Source organism: Porites lutea, chromosome 10, assembly GCF_958299795.1.
Source record: "Porites lutea chromosome 10, jaPorLute2.1, whole genome shotgun sequence".
In the NCBI taxonomy this organism is placed as follows: Eukaryota; Metazoa; Cnidaria; class Anthozoa; order Scleractinia; family Poritidae; genus Porites; species Porites lutea.
In genome coordinates, this window is record NC_133210.1 from 24,082,332 (window position 1) to 24,104,893 (window position 22,562).

General features: G+C 42.7%; 1 protein-coding gene and 2 non-coding genes across 3 annotated transcripts in view; all 3 read left to right on the forward strand.

The window, feature by feature from the left end:
• The window catches only part of LOC140949909 (uncharacterized), a 192,482-nt gene that overhangs the window by 104,329 nt on the left and 65,591 nt on the right, over nucleotides 1-22,562 (forward strand). The gene's annotated exons all lie outside the window — the stretch shown is intronic.
• On the forward strand, nucleotides 12,243-12,314 carry Trnad-guc (transfer RNA aspartic acid (anticodon GUC)). Its single transcript has one exon. It is a non-coding gene; the product is annotated as a tRNA-Asp (tRNA).
• Nucleotides 12,362-12,433, forward strand: Trnah-gug (transfer RNA histidin (anticodon GUG)). Its single transcript has one exon. It is a non-coding gene; the product is annotated as a tRNA-His (tRNA).

Consider the following 22,562-nt stretch of genomic DNA (forward strand, 5'->3'; position numbering starts at 1 on the left):
CAGTTTTTCTGCCAGGACGAATCACCCCACGCAAGGTATTCATGACTAATTCACTCACAGCATTAATTTGATCTGCATTGGCATAGCGAAGTTTTTGTTGACGTCTGTTTTGGTTGGCTTCCTTTAAGACATCTTTTAAAAAGGCCCCTTGTCGTGTCATACGTCCCGTCATCGTGCTTTAGTCCTCCTTTGGGGTCTGCGTTTCCTTTTATACTTCTGTTTGGATAAGGCATGTAAAGCTTTCATGGTCCCATAATTGGCTGCAGCGCCGAGTCCTCCCATGGCTGCCGCTTTCCCTCCAGCCACTAAGGCAGGGATCGCTGCTGCTAAGAAGGGAGCTATCCCTCCACGTTGTCTTCCCACCCCAGGTTTGTGCTTTTTAGCCAACCCTCTCCGTCGTTGTCGTCCTTTGGCCATGGTTAATGAATCGCTCGTGAATGAATCTCCTTTTATATCTTCGTCAAACGTATGAACCTGAGGTTTCCCCTCACGTTGGGTTAAATGACTCCATACGCGAAAACGATCGTCGGAGGCTGGATGTAAATCCAACATAAAATAACCAAAGGGGCGAGCCGTCAATCTCAAAAATAATTGAAGCACTCGTCGCCATTTCTCTGGATATACTTGCAGCAACAAGTTACGGATGCCCGTCTTGTCACGAGGACTTTTGAAGCAAATAGCATAATGCGCATTGCGGTTAATGGTTTTGGCAAATTTGCCGGGAGGAAAGAGATCTTGGGTTAGATACAAGGCGGTAATACCACGATGATGAGAATCTTTGGTAAATAAATCCAGCACGCGTTTATCATTGCCCGATTCCTCCATCAGATCATCGAGAATGAGAATCCCATGATGTTCAGGTTTAAACCATTTGACTAACGCTCCTTCAGGAGGAAGACCTTTGTAAAAGTGAACGTTGGAGTGTTTTTTCATACGATCAAAACGTGGTTGCCATCGATCGTAGCAGTAAACCATCTTTTGGGGAGAGGGATAAAACAGTTTTTTCTCTTTCAAGAGGTTTTCGACCAATTCACTCTTGCCAGACCCAGACGGGCCGGCAATAATTACACTAGCAGGTTGACGAATCATGTTTCCCACGGTTTACGAAAGTGAGTGTAATGACCAGTCGCTCCCACTGCACCCATACGTTTATAGCCTTTGTCCTTGCCCAATTTATACCCAATTTTGGCGACTGTGGATAAGACGGTGCCAAGTCCTTTGCCTCTCTGATAATGACGGACGTTGTCTTTTATACCCTTGAAAGCTTGCTTGGCTAAAAAAGCACCAATTTTAGCAAAACTGGGAGAGGGTCCCGATAAACCCATGGCTACGCCTTCGGCAATTTTATCCACTAAACGGGGTTTTCTTTTAAATCGGGCGCCCCCTTTTTGACGTTGGCGTCGTGTTCGCCTCACAGTGCGTCGTTTTCGTCCCATAGTGTATGATACAAACGCGGAGAAGCTAATTGAACAATCAGTTGCATGTGTTCTCTTAAATAGGTGTCGCCCATCCATTCAATATAGTGTTTCATGGCCTCCCAAGCTTGTTGTTGAGCCAACTGAACCGCCTGCTTCCAATGAGACCCATCCCATTGGTCTTGGTCAAAATTCTGCCAGGGATGTTGACTCATATACAGTACCTTGGCTTTGGCAAAGGCCTCATAGACTCGACGGGAATCCTGACGTGTAATCATGCTGAAAGTACACACGATACAGTCTGGGAGAGACTAAGGCTAGGGTAGTAAACACCACCTTTTTAAGGACTGGTTTGTCCAACAGAAAGGTGTTTAATGCAGACCATTGATGAGATCTGGCAAGAGTCATAATCTCCACCCAATCTTGTAAAGTACCCAAGGGCCAATGACAATGACAGTACCATTGATACAACAAATAGATATGGGCTTGCGTAAAAGCCAATCCCTCTATGGCGTTTTGCTCATCCCGACGGGTTAACATGTTCAAGAATGAAAGACACAGAGTTGGGTACACATATTTATTGTAAATCATAAAAATAGCAAAAGGCGCAACGGCTTACATTGGATTGTTGACAACTTAATTCTTTTCTAGACAGCTGTGTCTTAATTAGACGTTGAATCTTTTCACCCGCACGACGATCATTTAATACTAAATTTTGCGAGTTCCATTGCGCTAAAAAATCTTGAAAGGATTCATTCCTGGCTTTGGCTTTTAAAAACAAGAGCGCATAATGTCCACAGGTTTGACTGTCCATGGCTTGCAGGGTATGATCACTGGTAATGACTTCTTTCCATTGCTTGAACCAAGCTTGTAACTGTGGGTTCTTGTAAGTGAATAAGGGCAAGCCATAACTATCAAAGACCTCACACACTCGGTTTCGCGTCCAAATAGCTAACCAATGTTCCCCAGGTTGACCTTCGGGGTCTGTGTTGACAATGTAAGCATCACTCAAGACTCTCGTTTTGGGAACGGTCGGTAACTTGTCCGCTGGAAACACCCCTCGAAACACTTTGTTCAAGTCAGGATCTTGTCTGGCTAAGTGGTTCAGGACCGTATCACTCAGAGCTACGAACTCCATCTTAGCTGTTGACAGAATAAAGAATTCCGCCCCACTGGTCTATTTCATAGATATTTTCATACTCGCTCCAGATCACCACGGTAATGTTGTGACCCACCGCTGCGCGGAAGTCAATTTCATAGCGGACATTGCCTGTGAGTCTGGGATTTCTGTACTCAGGGTCATCTGCATCGCCTGGAACATTGTTGAACATGAACAGGGTGCAATTTTTGCCTTGTCCCCAATCCCCTGGCCGCATCATAGGTATTTTATGATGTTTGTAGGCCCCAGAGGCAGTAAGGAATCGGTCATACCCTACCAAATCTTCTGCTTTGGTATTGCCTGTGAGTTCCAACGATCTGTATGGGTACTCTTCGCCGTCAATCGTTTGTCGGACTCGGGTCACTCCAAACTTTTGATAGGCAAAGGGGTAGTGTTGCAGACTTCCATGGTAATTGGTGGAATTCATTAATCCTATAATGACCTTCCCAGGAACTTTGTTCACGAAAACATTGTCCTGTTGCCATTGAGTGCTATGGCCATCAAACGAGTAGGTTCTGATTTCACTGCGAACCACAGGATATTGTACTTTCTTGGTTTTACTAAGGCTACGTTCTTTCTGCAGTCTGGTATACACGGAGGCATTGAGAGTGACTTTTTTCATCCACAAAGTGACAAAGATGTCATTGTCTTCTAGGGTGGGAATCTTTTTGCCTACGGAGGTGGTCGTGTCTGGCGTTCCAAAGAGAAACAGGTTACTGTCGTTCAAATAGAGTTCTAGATCAATTTGAACCCCTGGCACCAGACATTTGCCGGTTCTGAACACGGACACGTGAGGTTTGATCATAAAGGTATGATACGCTTTGCCTAGCAAACGGCGGGTTAAGGACTTGAGCCCTGTTTTTCCATCCCAGTCACTGGGATTGGGCTTATCATTAGTACCAGCATTGGTAGGGGTTAATGAAGCACGCACATTCAGTTCATTGACCCATCCTTGAGCAGCCAGGGTGGTTTTTCCTTCTTCACGACTGTAATTCAACATTGTTTCTACGTAGGCTTTGTGGTGATAGGCATTGCTTTGCTCCGTCATCAATACGCCGTTGAAGCTCACATTCATTTGATTAAAGAGGGTATGCCCAAAGTTGTTGACACAATACACATATTTTGTGTCATTGCCATCTGAGGCAGCTGTTTCATCATCATCAAGACCTCCTGTGCCTGTCGTATTCATACGTACTTTCACTTCCAACTTAGTTTCATTTAAATCATAGTAATCTTCGGAGGAGGGGACCGTAAAGAGAATAGGTCGTCTCCCCGTATTGGCAGGTTTGAAAGGAATCCAACGTTTGGCTTCATACCGATAGTCAATGTCTGGGACGTCGAACAGATTCAATGACATGTTGACAGAGTGATGGCTTAGCGTCGTCTGCGACGCCTTTTATACTGTCGACCTTTGGTGGTCCATGGATAAGTGACTTTGTGCAAACGTCCTCCTTTCTGTTTAGCGCGTCTATTCGCCTTTTTTCGTAATTGACGTAGCCTCAAAGGGTCTATCCCATAAGGTCTGTAGGAGGTCATGGACCAGGGATTCATGGGGCTAAAAATAGTGCCACCCCGTTGGTAGGGTGAATTGTAACGACCCACGGATCGTTGATGTTTCACACGGGATTGTGATTTTTGTCCACGTTGCATGATTACACGCCTAAAATGTCTTTGACGCGTTGTCGTTTCTTTTTATAGCTTTCTTTAACTTTGGTTTTGGCATAACGACCTACGGCTGCGGGAATTTTACGTTTCAGACCTCGTTTTAACACTTGGCTTGAACTTTTAACGGCCTCTGCGGCAGACGCTCCTTTTTCATACGCGTCAAGGCCATGTCCAATGGATCGAAGCAATGTGGGTCCAGCTAATTTGACCAACTCTTGTGAAAACCCTTTTCCTTTCAGAGTGGGGGTATGATATCGTGTGAGTGACCCACCCAACATGATGAAAGACTGCGTCATCAGAGAGGAGAGGGTTCTTTTATACTCGTCGAAACCCTAGGGTCACGAGTGTTTTGCCTGTAGGTAGGACCAACAAGGATCCACGAGGCGTGGCGAGGGACACTTCAATGATTTCCACTCGTTTGCTGCGCAGTCGAATCCATTCGCGATGAAGGGGTTCTACCGTAGCTCGACCCTGACCCCGACGTTCCAATTCCACTTTTCTCAACAACGAATGTTTTTGGGTCCCAACGATGGTCGATTCGACTACATCGCAATACAACATCACCGTTTGTTTGATGGTTCCCACATGTGTATTAAACAAGGCATTTAAGTTTATGAATTGCCAATCGACGTAGCGGGTGAGATACATATACTGCTTTCCTTCCTCGATCTTGACTTTGAATAACTCATTCCCTCCCATTAAATCGTGTGGTTTAATCCCCACAAAGTGTTCTCCTAACCACTGATACCTTTGATTGGTTCTCGTAGGAAGTGTGGTATCATTATAGGTATTGGTGGGTAATGCATAGTCTAAATTGGGTCCTAATTGATACTTGTCGTTCTTGTCTTTGGTAAGGAGGCCAAACTTTTGAGCAAAGTCGACATGAGACCCAACGGTTGATAAGGGTTGCACTTTATTGGCCGCATCGCGAGCATAGACATCTTGAGGAGGGACGGCTTTTAAAACCAGCGTGTCTTGTTTCCATTCAAACGTGGGTTTCCAAGTGGATTTCAAGGATACAGTGGCTGCTTCATTTTTGACTGTTTTCCAAGCGACTGAGGTGGTCGTCACATCTTTCATCATGGTTTGATCCATGTGGGTGATAATATTATGCCATAATTGAATACCTGAGGTGACCGGAAAATCGTTTCCCATCACGTCCTTTAAGGTCACCTCTTTGTCTTTGGCTTTAAAGTCCACCAACCATGAATTATCCGCTGCTTGGTGACGTTGGGTAAATGTATAACGATATTTGATTAACCCTATATCCTGATTAGAGGAAAGAACGGTGGGACTATGTCCCTCGTCAGCCACGGAGACACTCCATAAACTCGCTTGCCAAGTGTCTCCCGGTAAATTCAATATGGTGGGTAAACGGACTTTAAAATTGTTGTTTTTATTGTTGGGAAATTCATCAGTGGGATCACTGATGAGAGTGATACGAAATTCATTCATAGTTCTTGCAAGTCTTTTTTCCAAATCCAACTGTTATACTGTTTGGGCCACCCTTTCCACGCAACAAACACTTGATTTCCTTTTCGTTTTAACACTTTTTCCACCGAAATAATGCCTGATCGGGGAGTAAAACCTTTTGAAGATCTGCTTCATAAAATGTGCCTTTTATAGGTGTACCATTCCATTCTGTAAGGGTGTAGGTGACAACGGGGCGGATGGTTGAAATCCCATGGACTAAAAAGACTTCTTCTGTCCAACCAGGCAAATAACCTTTTTGAAACACCCGATGTTTTTTGTTTAAGCGTACTTTATCTCCCACACGCAGTTTAGGACGAGCCCGTTTGCGTAACCGTTTTTTATACAATCGATTCCAAATCAAATATTCATTGTCCGGGGTCACATGAGCAGGTTTTTCTTGAATACTGGAATGAACGGTGTGATTGTATTGCTCCACGATGAGGGGAAGGGCTTTCAAGTAGGTGAGGGTATTGGCGGCAGTGAAATAGCGATACAGTTTGGTTTTTAACGTTTTAATCAACACTTCCGCTAAAGCGGCTTTTGTATCCCCTTGGGTGGAAAAATGGTCTACTTGGTGTTTTTTAAAAAAGGCTTGCACCTTAGCGTTCATGAACTCTGTCCCGTCGTCTGATTGCACCCGTTGAGGTTGTCTGGGGCTAGCTTGTTTCCATAACGTCTGTAACGCTTGCACCATCACCGCACCTGTTTTGTTTTTGATGGGAATGGCCCAGGCATATTTGGACAGGACATCCACCACGGTTAAAATGTACCGGTGACCTTTATTCCATTTGGCTAATTTCTGGACGTCCATCAGATCCATCACCCACTGTTGATCGACTTTAAAGACCATGACGGGTAAGGTAGGAAAATGGCGACGTCGGGGCTTGTGTAACGTGTAACTCAACAAAGTTTGTAAGACTTGACGGGCTTTGGATTGAGTGAGTCCATGGGCTTTGGCAAATTTAGCCACACCTCCTAACGAGCCAGATTGGGAAGGATCGACATAGGCGTTCGACAGTTTTTGCGCCATGATACATGAACCACTGTGCTAACAAATAGGACAATGAATACGTCCTTGACGAATAGTATGTCTTTAAATAGTGAAAAATCCAAGACCCCTGAGTGGGAAAATGACGATGCAACCATGTCATGTAAATAGCGTAACGACCCCAACTGCGATGTGTGTCCATCATATACTCAAATAAGGCAATAGGTGCACAGCGCTCTTCTGGAATGGGCCTGTCTTGGGCTAGTTTTTGACAAATCCACATAGTGCATCTATACTCTAAGGTGTTCATGGTGAACAATGATATCTATGAGGAGGTGGCTGTGCTTTATACTTCAAAAACGTTTTTGGCATACCCTTCCGTTCCAATACATGAAGGACATGGTATGGCCAAAATGGTATCACCGGGTTGTTTCGAATCCAGATAACTTTGACACTTTGGACAGAGCAACTCGTACCGCAATTGAGCATTATCTGTTTGTAATGCAGCTATTTCCCCTTTCATGACCTCAATCTGTTTATCTCGGACCTGTAAAAGGGCTCGGAGTTGTTTCAATTCCACTTCACAATCATGCCAAGCCTGGGTCATTTCTAACAAGCGCCTAGCTGTCATGATGAACTAACAATGAACGCTGTAGGGTAAAACGTGTGGCTTTATAACCCAAACCCTAACCCCATGGTAGTAGAGGATAATGGGGATTCTGGGACAAGAATACCCTCATACAATAAAATAACCCTAACCATAACTCTAACCCCAAGGGACTAGGGTTTAACCCTAACCTCATTAGCATTTTAACCCAAACCCTAACCCTAACAAAAGAACAAACAACAATATGAGGAGTTTAAAGGGTGTTTTATTCTTAAAAATTAACACATCTTATAGTAGGACCTTCGTTAAGGTCTTTTTGGTGCAAATCTACTAAATGTTCAAAAAAACGTTCTTGGGCTGGGGTTAACGGTAACCCTTGTTGTTTTCGTTTACGGCAATACGACGCCAAACTGCACACTTTTTCCGGCAAGTCACCAAAGGGCCAGGGTCTCTTCACAAACTCAGCAATGGCTTTTTCGTTTTGAGGCCAAAATCCTGTGACGGGTTTGCACTGCTGATGACAGGCTTGCAAATACTTTTCATCTGCAGGCGATAGACTTTTGCCTTGATTTTTCCTCTTTTGCAAATAGGACGCTAAACTGGCATCACTAGGAGGTAAGCTTCCAAAGGTCTTCGACACAGAGGTTTGAAACTCGTTGTTGGCCATGGCATTGATGTCATCCCATTGGTCTCGTTTCTTGATTACCTCCGCTATCTCGGGACTCCAATGAAAGGTACTTGGCAGGGATTTTTTCCAAGGATTTACACTTTGTTTGGTCTGCCGCTGCTGCTCTTGTTGTTTGGCGGATTCCGCAAACTGATTGAACCAGGAATGGTCGGTTTGTTGTTTTTTCCATTTCTCTATATTTTGCTCTGCTTGTTGCAACCAGGTCTTGACAGGATTTGGTTTCTTGTCTGTTTGTTTTTGTCGAAACAACGGGGTGTGGATCCACTGAAAAAACTTGCAGCGAGCGTCTTGAGTGGAACCACCACAGGTGAGAAATACTTTGTTGAGATTTTTGGCAGTTTTACTTAACCGCATCTTGGGAATCAATTGGCAATGACACATTAGATTACCCCATTTGGCATGGACTTCAGGATGAATCTCTTGTTCAAGGACCATTTTGACTTTTTTCTTATCTTCGTCTTTCCCATAATACGAGGGACAGGGTTTCTCTTGATCCCCAAATACTAGGAGAAACTCGGTGGTTAATGGTTCATTCCCGTGGAAGTTCATGATGATAACTGATCATGGTTCAACACATGCCGTGTATTTAACAAAACTCCTATGACGTCATTCCCTCCCTAGGGAGCGGGCAAGTCTGGGTCATGACGTCAATGGACCTCCCCAGGGAAAGGGTAAAACATGACAAACAACATGCACTCACGTAGCAAAAACAACTTTAATACAATCACACGTTTTACATCAATTTAAGGAAATTGAAATCCTCCTTCGGTTTTCTGCTTTTTCTCCAGGCTCATCCTGTCACTGACCATGTCCGCCAGTCGTTTCTTCAGGGCTTTTCGGGTGGCTGTCTTGGGTACATAGTTGGGTTTGGGGGGCTCATGGATCCACTGAAAATACCCACATCTGGCTTCTCGAGGTTTGGGACAACCTAGGAAGACTTTGTTCATGTTTCTGGGTGTTTGACTCAACTGCAATTTTGGCACTAATCCACAACGACAGCTAAGGGTTCCCCACTGATTGAGTATTTTGCTGTGTATCTCGTTACACAAGGCTTCCGCCACAACCTGCTTGTTCTGCATACTGCCAAAAAAGACCGGGCAGGTATAGCACAGGACTTGTCCTTGGTTAGGAAGGACAAAGTTGGTATGCAGTGGTTTGTTTTCATTTTCCAAATACTCCAACATGTTAGCCAGTTGCTCTGGTTCCTCCGCAGGCCACCATTCCACGGTTCGATCCTCTTGGGTCACTGCTACTCCCTCTTCCAACACTTTCACAGGCGCTAGGTCAGGTTGTGTTTCCATAGAGCTTGGACCATTGAACATGTCATCTAGCATCATCTCTTCATAGCTTGGAAGAGACGGTCTAGGATACTCTTCTTTGTTTCCTGCTAATGACGGACCAGGCATGAGAAGGTTGGTGGGCACTGTTGGCTGAGGTGGAATGACTCGTAGTTCATTTCCACCATATGGTGGATCGTCGATCACTTCTTTAGGGTTCACTGTTTTCTTGGTTTTCTTGCCTTTGGGACGTTTGTTGCTTCCTTGAATTAGTACTTGAGGTTGAATCATTCGTTTTTCCAACTTCGCCATCTTGGGGTCGTCAGGACGAGTTATGGACTCCTCATCAGAGGAACCAAATATAGCGTTCATGGTATCCTGAAGTTCCGACATTCTGCTTCGTTGCAATTGCTGAACGGTCGGTTCTTGAAATTTGCACATAATGACTTTTTCACTTGAACACATTACTTTATTGAGCATTTGGGTCCTAAGGGAATTGGTTCATGACGTCAATCCTTCCCTGGGGAGCGGGCAAGTTTAGGCCATGACGTCAATACCTTGTTTACGCTTGGGTGGATGACGTGAATCTAGTCACGTTCGCGTTCCTTTTAAATAGCATGACTCTACCCAGAGACTTCGTTCACTCTCCAAGTATGGAGACTATTGGAGTTGTTGCTTTCTGTCACGGCTTTAAAATCACCGATGAGTTTTTTCTCTATCGAGAAATTGGTTTATGTAGTCGAGATGGATATCATCATCTTTTGTTGTGTTATTCTCCCGGACATGACTTGTCTGCTTTTTCCAATGAGACCCAAATGAGTATTGATGAGCAAATGAAGTACGATCATGGACTAACATTTGACGACACATCTGGACGAGATCAGAATTTGGTTGCTGCCGATGTCAAACGATGGTACCAGACTCATTGTCCCTCCGATTGCCCCGCTGTAGGTTTGCTAGATGTTACTCCACCGCTGAAAGAGCTTTTTCAAGCCATGGATATCCCTACCGTGGACCTTCCCATCGGTTTAAACGAGATCCATGACCTGCCTATAGGTACCACGAATGTCATGTCACCTAGCGATTTTATACATTGGTGTAGAAATCACAGTGATGGCAAGCTTCCTGTTTGGCATGATTATTGCGCCCGCGTCCTGGTGTGTAAGCTCAGTTGGTGGTTACGCAAAACCTTGCACGTTCAGCCCTCGGTCCAAGAAGTCAATGCTCAGCGTGTTTTGTGGCAAAAGCGTTGTGACGAATTGTTGGAATGGATTCTATGTGACTATTGTATTCAAGAAAAAGATGATGCTTTTGCCAAGGGGTTAGGATTAGATTGGGTGCCAGACAATTGCGATGGCAAATGTAAAATAGTGCAGTACATTTTTGAAAGAGAAATAACAGACCCTAGATGGGATTTTTCTTATGAGGATGAATTACCCGAATGTATGCGAAAATTGGCGATAAAAGTGTGATGTGTGATAAAATTTCATTTGACCACCATGACTCAACCGAGTGACATTGTTTACCCTGTTTTTCAAAAAGAAGCTAGACGAGTCCCAAAGGAAATACATTAGGGTGGACAAGTCAGTGAAGCATGAACTGTCGATATAAGCAAGTGATGTTGTTGACTCACCATCAGTGATGACTGATAACGAGTGGTTTGCAATTGTGGGAGAAGCCGTGATTTTTTGCGCCAGTTTAGTTCAGAAAATCAAGACGTTGAAGCAGCAACTTCAATCTGCCCAGGAGGAATTGACAAGACTCAAAGCCGTTCTCAAAAACCTGGAAGAACGACATGGCTACGACACCGTGCACTAAGATGGACACGTTGTTGAAAAAACTAGATCCTGGAAACTTTTCCAACTACAAAGAGTTTATTCGCGCTTTGCTCATTGAAGCCTTGGCTAATACAGAGTTTACTTTTGACGAGTTGAATTACAATCTCTATGCTTTGAACAAAAAGATTTTTAATCAACTGAACAAAGAAACGACAGCCTTTTTTAAATTCTTGCATCGAACACCTGATGTGGATTATAAAATGACGGAGTGACTTGCTTGAGTTCCATTAAACACTGCCTTTTCTGGAAGGAACATTGACACCCTTTTCAACTTTATCGAACGTTCCAAAGTACAACCATAACAAAGAGATTTTTGAACATGTTTGTGAAAAAGCCATTACTTATTTTGATGACTATGCTCCTAAAAGCCTCAAGTCCTGTGGGATTTGAACATGTCCGGGCAATGACGTCATTGCATTGTTCATTCTCTGGACATTGACGTCAAGACATCATTGTTTGATCTGTTTATATTTCCCTTTGACAATGTGATTCTTTCATTCCATGAAGCAAGATGTCAGACGTGAAACCTTTTACGATTATTAGTGGTGGCGCTAACGGAGTCGATTTAGAAGCAGAACGCTTTGCCAGAGACTTTGGTTTACCTGTACAGATATTCATTCCACCTTGTCACCCAAGAAGCAAATACCTGTCTCCATTAACTCATTCACAGTTGGGAGAAGCCATTCCGATCACGAACCAAGTATCTGCTCGATTGAACAAACCTTTGAGCAATCCCATCAGCTTACAATACATTCACCGAAATTATCATGTTGTGAAACAGGCAGAAATGGTACTGGCTTTTACAAGCTTTCAACCTGAAAGTAACTTATGCTTTGGAGGTACCGGTTGGGCAGTGGAAATGGCCAAACTTCTCAGGAAAATCCTGTACGTGTACGATGTGCAACGCAATATTTGGTTTTGGTACAGACACGATCAAGATCTATTCTACGCCTGTGATCAGATGTCTGAAGAACAGTTTGCTTTACCCACCTTTCTACCCAAAACGGCCATTGTGGGGATCAGAAACATTTACGATTTTCCAGACGCTTTATTGGAACTTCAAGATACCTTTAAACGTAGTCTCAATATACCTGTATAAAGTTTCTCATTTTTACACAGATTCTGTAAGTTGGTCTCGGTAGTATAATGGCTAGTATCTCTGCCTGTCACGCAGAAGATCTGGGTTCAATTCCCAGCCGAGACGTTGTTTTTTAATAAAGTGTGATATTTTTACTCTCATTCTTTGTGGTGGTCTCGATTGTATAGTGGTTAGTACGTCTGTTTGTGGCACAGAAAGCTCGGGTTCGAATCCCGATCGGGACCTTCTTTTAGACGTTGATCGTTTATCAATATCTGAAAGACTTATTAATTTTTCCTTCTTTCTTTAAGTTCGGAACGCGCTAGCATATGGTGTTAACGTTAGTACGGGCTTCCCTCTTTTCCAACATCCCAAGGTTGTAAGTTCGATTCTCCCTTTTTACATCCTTTTTCTATTTTTGGTACTGCGCATGCGTTGTGCTTTGCGCCTGCGCCCTGCGCAGGGGACCCTTTTTCCTCTCCCACGTGTCTGACTTGACTTCTTCGTTTACACATATAAGTTCACGTTTGACTATTGTATAATAACAACTCAAATGTCCTTCCTTTATGCTCCGACGACTTCCGACTGCCGACCACTTCCGATGATGTCATCGCTTTCCGATCCCTTCCGACGATTACCCGAACCCGATCACTTCCGACTACACCCGAGCCTCGTTCTAAGATATTTCCGATTTCCTTTCGATTACCCCTCTCCACCAATCAGAATGCTGCTAGAACAATGGGGACCCAACAGACTACCAATGCTGCTCTTGTGTGCAGTAGCACAATTTTGCATTCAGACAATGAGGGACAAAAGTGTTGACACACTTCCGTAAAATGGCCCCTTTTTGCATAGTGGATATACTTATCTCCTTCCCCTGTCTACCTCAACCCCTTCCCCCGAAAATCAATGTTGAATTTTGGACCCTCAAGTCTTTTTTTTACTTCAGACAACATTGATTCGGGGGGTCGGGGGATTTACGGCGTTTAAAAGGAACGAAATAATAAATGAATTCAATGTTTGTTAAAAGCACCCGTTTTAAACAAGAGTGTCAACTACTTTTGTCCCTGAATTGTTCTGGTAAATGGTTAACTTAAGCCGAGCGAATGAAGTACTGCAGAGTAACAGAGGGGACATGCAATATTTTTGACATTGACCTTTGCCATTAGTGAAAGGACGTGAACAATATACAGGTTATGAACCTCATAAATGATGGGTCAGCCGTTTGTGCTGTGCCCTATATATAGATGTGTTTTTTATTTTTTTGAGACCTTTTCTAACCTAACTGATCCAAACCTTTAGCGTAGGTAGGCGTCGAGGTTAGGAATGTACTTTTGTAATGATTTTACATGACCGCCTGCCATTTATTCAGTGGCATGATTGTTTATTGATGTTGGACGGACAACTATTTCATTTCCCAGCTCGTAAATCACATAATGCCAAAGAAATTTTTTTCAAAATGGACACACCAGTTTGTATCATCGCCAAAACAGCAATTACTTTGGCCCAGAAGTTCACCTGATGACAAGCAAAGCGGGATAACACGTGATCGATGATGGCCGTGCGCTGGAAATTTTTCCTTTTTTATACGCTAATTCCTCACAAAAGGCAAAAGAAGATTCCACTATGTAGAAAGTGCTTCGCAATACGTATTCTTGGCGAGAAAAATTCCAGCGATGTGGTGCAGATAAGGAGTTTCAACGGTTAACCACGAGAATACATATCGACATTAAGAGGTCATAACAGACTATGTTACTTTCCGTTTGCCGAAACGTGGTTAACCGTTGTAACTCGAAAGAAGCGGTGTTTTCCTCACTTTGAGCTGTCGTTTTCTTTGAGAGTCCAATACGAGTTCACGTTTCAAAGCTCTCTTTTCATTTTCTCTGCCGACAATACACAAAAACACAGGGTTTCGCTTAAGAAATGCAGTCGAAATACACAGACATATGCGCTTATGTCACGCTATTTGCGTTGCGTTATCATGTCACACAGGGTGTCACGAGGTGGGATTGAAAGTAATTGTTTTCGTGTACACTTGCAATGTTTGCTACGCTGTCCTTAGTTTTTTATTGAATTGGCCATGAATTTAGCTTCACTTTTCCGTAGTTTCGATATTGAACGCAGTGACGGCCGCTCCTCACTAACGCTCCATATTTCCGTGGCCGGCCAGTGACTATCCCCACTACGTGTCAATCCTTACCCTATCCGTGATTGTTTGGGCCTTAACAATAGGATAAAGTGAAGAACGAGAAATATCCACTTTATTAAAAATATTTTCAGTACGCACCCCCTTGAAATTCATCAAAAGTTGTACGTAGGCGCGAGTTTCAGCGTCAGTTTTTAGCTTGTAAACCATATTGACGTTAATTCTGGATATCGCAGCCCTTTCATTACGTCATCGCGTAATTCGAATTGGCCCTAGAATTCGGTCGTGAATAAGTCTATGTCACCCCCACCACCAATAACATAATTATGTCATTGATTCCTTTAATTTCAGTTAAAATCAGTGTTATACACGGCTTAACTTGTGTGCAGTAGCACAATTTTGCATTCAGACAATGAGGGACAAAAGTGTTGACACACTTCCGTAAAATGGCCCCTTTTTGCATAGTGGATATACTTATCTCCTTCCCCTGTCTACCTCAACCCCTTCCCCCGAAAATCAATGTTGAATTTTGGACCCTCAAGTCTTTTTTTTACTTCAGACAACATTGATTCGGGGGGTCGGGGGATTTACGGCGTTTAAAAGCAACGAAATAATAAATGAATTCAATGTTTGTTAAAAGCACCCGTTTTAAACAAGAGTGTCAACTACTTTTGTCCCTGATTGAAGCAAAACTAACTACGAGAGAATGGCAATTGACTAACAATAGACGACTGTTTAACTGTGACAATAGACGGATCGAAACGCACCAATTACTGATTACGAGTCTTCATAGCCAATAACATCACGGCTTAACTGACAGACGACCAATAACATCACGACGTAATTGACCAGTTCGGGAGTATGCCAGTTTTGGAAGAGGCGATGACGTCATGATTCCATTGTTCTGCTAAAAACACGCAAAAATAGGAAAAAATAATCGCAAGAAACAAGGGAGCTTTTTTCAAAGCCTTTTCCAGGTCTCCTCGTTTAATATCCGGGACTTCCGAGCTAGCAGTACCGATGAAGAAGCCTTCTCCTTGCTTTTTGAATGTCAAGGGAAATTTCCTGCCACATTTCGGTAGTTAAAAGCGACAGTTTTCAAATGGCCTTCGACGCCGCCGCCGCCATCTTGACGGGTATCGAATGTAAGTACATGACTTTATGTTTAGTTTTCAGTATCTTGCCGAATTTTTACGAAATCAAGACTAATTTTCCTCAAAACTACAACGTTTAAAGTGTGTTCAGGCAAAGTTTCATCGATGGCAACAACCTAGTAAAAATGGCAACCACACATTGAAAATTGCCAACGGACAGGAAGGGTTACTGATATTGATGAATGATGGTTATGCCTTAGTCTGTCTATGTAGTTTTAGTTATAATCGATCAGGTCTGTTTTTGGTCGTGTTCACCGGCAATGTATGCGACTCTCGTCAAAAAACCACTTTATTGATCCAGATCATGTGTGTGGAATGAGTTTTAAATCAGTGTGAGTAGGTTCTTATATTGATTTCTTTTATTTTGATCAGGATTTCCGTCAAAAGTGTAGACAAACATCTGGAGATATTACAAACATGTTGTCGCGCTTGTGCCAAAAAGCTGGGAAAGGGAACGAGAAAGACAAAATGCTAAATATCTTCAGAAGGACATATTTGTGCTCTGAGGGCAAAATATTGCTTTAGGTTCGCCTTATGTTCCACTGTAATGAAAAATTTAATGTCCAAATTCAACCCTACCTCAATAAAATTAAATATGTTTTTTTGTGTCTTTGTAGTCTGGTCACAGGTTTACCCACCACAAAAGGCCCTCCTTTGACCTTTTCAAAAATGGGTAAGAGGTAAACAGGTTGGAGGGGGGCGCTTATATACCTTGTGAGTGGAAGCGCACACTCAATGACCATGCAACCATAGAAGAGACTGTGGCCTTTATTCAAGGGGCTTTATAAAAGGAGATAGATGAGGAAGGAGTCATGGAAGTGGAGGCTTGTGAAGATTTTCTCTACATAATGTTCAGTCCCTTGCGTCAAATATTGTTTATACTTTACAGATGCCAAATACATAATATGTTCAGTCACTGTGCTGTGCAAAAGGTCATAAATGCCACACTCTCCCCCATCAATCCCTGTGCATGAGCAATAAGCCCACATTTGATGTCATAATATCGAATATGTGTGTATTTGAATAAATCCTAAATTATTGAGATTCTCTTGATGAAAAAGCATCTATGTTAATGCATCGTCTTCTACAAATCATCCTCCCTAATAAATAATACATGAGAGACATCTCACAAGATAACTTTTGAAAATCGATGTCAGCTGCTACTGTCTTCATTATATCAATTGAGTTTTGGTTTTTGGTTTTCATGTCCAAGAAGGTGTTAAAAAAACAAGATTTTGAGATAAAAGAGTGTGTATAATATGCAAGCCAGTGAGCCATAGCAGCGAGTCATGCAGGTCAGAATCAAAAACAGTCATACGGAAAGAATTAACTGTCAGGTCCTAAAATAAAATGTTTATTTACAAAAAACAAAATGTAACAATAAATAAATTTTATTGTATCTTTACTCTGATGTGTGAGCTTTGTTTTCTTGAAAGTGCTGTTCAATAGAAACATGAAGAACCGGTTATGAAAAAGAACTTTGGAAAACTTATGTTGTGTCCATGCCAAGTGCAGTAATCATTATTATTTTGGGCCAAACCTTGTCTAATAGAATTGTTTGAGGGTCCCCACAGAGAAGACTTGGAGAAGAGTGCTCCTCAAAGTTACAATGCCTTTGGTTTAAAGGCAACCCCAGAGTTAAAAACATAATTTAGTATTATTCGGATGTAACATCAAATCCCATACAAGAGGATATTTTATAACAAACCATAAACTTGTTGATCTCTGACCTCTGGTCAAATGCGGTGGACTACAAGACTATAGTATCCCATTTTAATCAATAGCTCCAAAAGCATGTAACAAGCATAATTCTTAGTTCTCCAATATGTATATTAAATTCTTAAGAGCCTCTTGCATTTGTTTAGCTTGACCAAATAATAAGTGAACTTCAGAAAGTGGAATAATTGAAAGCAATAGGTTTTTTTTGAAGCGGGACAAAAAAAAAATGATCAGGGATGATAAGTAAGATTTTCACTTTGGGGGTTTTCAAGAAGAAAACGCGGGCACAATACCCTCAGAAATCCCTTGTAAACCTGTTGTATACCTGGACGGAACCGCTTCAAGAAATAAACCAACAGAACATCATATTCGAAAAACAGATATTTTACTCAGAAATGACTCGCTTGCACCAAAACAATAACCTTGATTACAGCCGTCTTCTCCGGCCAGTCGCTAACTCGCGGGAGAGAAACAGAAGCAACGGGAAAAATTACATTAACACTTACTGTGAAAGCAAACATACGGAAATGAATTATAGAACAACTCACTTTTTAGTTGTTTCCAAAGCATTCTTTTTTCCTTATGATATAAAAAAATAATGAAATAAATAGGCACAAACTTGTTAGCGTGCTTACCTATTTTCGATGTACTGATTACATACGAAGTGAGTACGCAGTGCCTACTAAGCGCGCGATAAGCGAAGAACTATAGCGCAAGAATAGTTACTCCCTGTCCTCAAGGTACTTCCCAATTCATAGTAACGAAAAGACAATAAAAGGCTCGATAAAACAAGAATAAACGAGAATTTTGGTCAATACTCTTTCTTCTCCACTCCCTTGTCCGCCATTTTGTATGTTTTGAAAATGACCATCGCCATGGTGATCATGTTATGGTTGGTGACGTAACCATTGTTTTCGCTTCTTCCAAAACTGGCATACTCCCGAACTGATGACCAATCAGTTCAATAACCTGAGTATAATACCATCAACTGACGTGATACAACTCACTTTCACTCTGAAGATGACTACCGCACAGGTCGTCGGAACGTCAGTCACTGTGAGCAACAACAGTCCTATTCAGGACTACGTTCACCCGGACGATCAAACTCAACCTACTTTTGAAATGACTCCTGGGTTCAAACCTTTCACATCATTGTTAATATTGGTAGTAGTAGTTGTGAATAATAGTAAACTTAGTGCATTATTATTATTATTATTATTATTATTATTATTATTATTATTATTATTATTATTTTAGCATTACTCTTCACGTTGAAACAAAAGGAAGACAACGATGTGAAACAAAACGACCGAAACACAATTTTAATAGCTTTCATTTTTTAAATATTGTATACCCTAAACAGTAACAAAAGGAAAATGCGATTCACGTGCATGACTTTATTGGCTTGTGTTAAAGAACGCTTTGTTTTTATTGTGACCTACTGATTTATTTCGTCGGCTGTCCTAAGAAAGTCCAGTGTCCATTCATAGAGTGCCGTAATCAGAATAAAGAGATTTATATTGGGACGCCCTTTCAACAGGTTAATAATACGTCGTAGCGATTTTGTGTGCATGCGACGGCCTTCGCTTACTGCCATTAAATACAGAGATCGTGCTGGATTTTAATGGCCACTTAAGTGGCGTTTAATTGACAAAAATCACTAACAAGTTGTGATTACAATAGCACACTGTTATAGCGAAATTATAAATCACTATGACATTTCAACTCAGGAAAAAATTAGGTGGGGGCAAATTACGCCAACATCCACACTTTGTGGCAAACCCCACCAAGGCCGAGCACGCACACCAAGCACAAAAACAAATGGCGAGTCAGACATTAGAAAACACCAGGCCAACCTCCGATGTGTTGCCGGTCTGATATAAGAATAATGGTAATCGGCTCTCCAGCCCATGCCTGCCGAGAGCCGATTACTCCTACAAGCATTGAGGAAAACGTAAAAACATAACCGACGAAAAAGGCCCAAGACAAAACAAAAATTACGAAGTAAAAACAACGCCAGTCCATACATCAGAAATACCTGGCCAATCTCTGACGTGTTTCCGGTCTGTATAGTAAGAATAAAAATAAAGTCGTCTCTCCAGCCCATGCCTGCCGCGAGCGATGACTTTGAATGATACTGACCTTAAATATAATATCTTTGGGAACACCAGGCAGTTCTCCAGCCCATGCCTGTCGAAAACTGATTATTTGGTCGTTATAACAGGTTACCAGCCCGTGAGTGCAATAACCGAAAACGAACCTAATTTGCCCACGCAGTTGGCGATCGTATGTAGAACTTGAATGCATCGGATTTCCAACGACCAAGACCCCGAATCTGCGCGTCAGACATGCCGTTTTCTACTGCCAGACTTGCTGCACCAATGCGAAAAGAGTGCGATTTGTAACTGGAACAGTCTAAATCACAAAAGGCAAGGGCTCCTTTGAGCTGCCGCGTAAAGACCTCCGTTTTGACGGCTGAGCCGTCAGCTGGGCAAAAAAGTGGACCAGAATTGGATTCTGTCATCCGGCACCAGCGTAGTAAAAACTCAACAGGACAGCAGTATACGGTCAATTCTCGGTGAATAATTATGGAAAAAGGACGCCCGGTTGTGTTATGTTTATAATCCGTGATGACAAGTTTGGCGGCCTGTACTTCATTGCGTGATTTTAGAAAAGACAGTGACTGAAACTGGAGAACGGAATGTCGCCGCTCAGGGGTCTTGATCGTTAGTTCACCCACTCGAAAAAATCCATAAAAAGCCAAGAGAAACATTGTTGGGAATAATAAAATCTGATAGGCGGGCGTGATGGTTTGATTTAAATCCTGCACCAATTTATGTAAGATAGAGCGAGTGATAGGCAACCGTATGTCCGGTTTCGAGCTGAGCCTGCTTTGAGCAGTCATGATCTTGTGTACAACAAATGCTTTGGTGGGATCAGAGAAAGATCCAATTTTATGGACATAGCTCAATGCGGAAATGTAAGTCGAAATTGTAGAAGGTGCCAATTTCTTGGCCGACAAATAGGCCACAAAAAGTACTATATCACTGACACTCAGTGGAAGCTGTGGGGAAGCTGTGCCACAGTATCGGGTGGAAAAATCTAAGAAATGATTCCATGCTTGTTCGTACGTTTTGCGTGACCCCGGTGATATAGCAGAGTGCATTAAGCGTTTTAAGTTAGCTTCCAATTCTGCGGTAGTAGGCTACTCGGAACCGGGGTGGGTTGAACGTCCGCGTGTGGCGCAAGAAGCTTGAATTTGTCTACCTGTAAGCGAGAAAGTAAATCACATTCTCGGTTTAAAATGCCTTGTATGTGTTTAGATTTGAAAAGAATGTTATATTTGAGACAATTTAGCACGAGTCTGCGAACTAAGACCGTGATATTTGGTTCACGGGAGGTCTGTTTATTGATGATATCGACCACAGCGTGATTGTCCGAAAAGAAAACAATGCAATGATTGCGCATGATGTCGCCCCAAATCTCGGTTGCCAAAACAATAGGAAAAAGCTCTAGTATGGTTATATTCAGAGATTTCCAACTATCCGGCCAATGTCCGTAAAACCAACGTTTCCCTAGGACTGCGGCGTAGCCTAGAGAGCCCGCCGAGTCTGTATAAAGTTTAATGGTACTAGATGTGAGCCACTTCGCAGATAAGAAAAAAAGATTTCCCGTTAAACGAATTTAGAAAATTGAGCCATAACAAAATGTCCTCCTTACACTGTCTCGTGAGACGAATGTGATGATAGGGCTTACGCACACCTTTAGTCAGATCAATCATTCTGCGGAGAAAAGCACGACCGGGAAGGACAACCGAGCACGCAAAATTCAATAACCCTATAAGCGACTGCAGTTCCTTGAGGGTTACACTGTGTTTGTTATAGAATTCCGAAAACAACCCCCGGCAACGTGCGAGCTTATCCTCCGGCAAATGGTCGTGCATGTTAATTGTGTCAAGAGTGATCCCAGCAAATTGTAAACAGGTCGCGGGACCGACGGTTTTCTCATCTGCGCCCGGGGGGGGGGGGGGGGGGCACTGCCATATATGGGCTATACAGGCATGTGCCGCTGTGAAGGGTATGGTTTTCAGGCAGTTTACTCTAGGATAGGGTATATAAATGAGAGTGTTTGGGTCTAGAATAGGGTATCATTTTTCAGGAAAATGATCAGTTGGTTGAAGATTTTATCTAGACAAGGGAATTAGCTACTCTAAGATAGGGTGATTTGGGGAGTTTACTCTAGTATAGGGTAGCAAAATTCAGCTGAACTAGCTCTGTTATAGGTTAAGGGTTCCAGGGTCCCAGCGGCACATCCCCACCCAGAAATTCCTAAAGTACCACCCCCGGGCATCTGCGATAGGCACTCCGACCTCGTTGCTCAATTTGATAAAGTTATCTAAATCCATATGACACTTGTCTCGCGAAGGTGCTAAAAACAGAAAATCGTCAAAGATATGTATGACAGCGGAAGCTTGTAATTTGGCTGTGGCAATCCATTCGAGCGCCGTGCTAAATGTCTCAAATATGTTGCACGAAGACGAACAACCCATTGGAAGGCAACGATCAAAATAGAATTTACCCTCCCATTCTAAACCGAGCAAGTCAAAATCTCGAGGGTGGAGAGGTATTATGCGGAAAGCCGACTTAATGTCAGTTTTTGCAAGGAAACACCCAGCACCTAATGAGCTGATTTTCTTAATCGCGTCATCTATAGTAGCGTAATGTACAGAAGATAGCTCCCTAGGAATGCCGTCATTTACAGAAGAACCTTCCGGAAAAGACAAGTGATGTATGAGACGGAATTCCCTAGGAGCTTTTTTAGGAACCAGGCCAAGAGGGGAAATTCGAAAATTCTCAAAGGGAGGCGTGTCAAAAGGACCAATTATTCGTCCTGACAATACCTCCTTATTAAGCTTATCAGTAACTTCCCGTGGGTTTTCAAAAGCACTCTTTAGATTTTTTGATCGAAAGTTGAATTTATCCCCAAAATATCGAATAGAAAAACCAAAACGAAAGCCATTTACGATATAAGTCGCTATGGCCAGATCATACCCTCTAAGGAGCGGTTCAAGCCTGTGCGACTTTACTGGAGTTGGACCGCAATTTAAGTGGGGCGGATCCTTTTCTGTCCTCTCCACTTGAGGATACTGCTGGACACTGGGCTTGGCATGAGACTGAGTTGCGGGATGCGTGACACCGCACTTAAAACACGTGTGCTTGAATCGACAGCCGGCACAGAATTCGCCGGAGTGAAATTTCCAGCACACACCTTTTGGAAAGGACAGAAATGGCCAGGTTTGGGGTTTTTTATTCCGTGTATTATCCGGTGGAGATTTTGATGTTACGTGAATGGCCT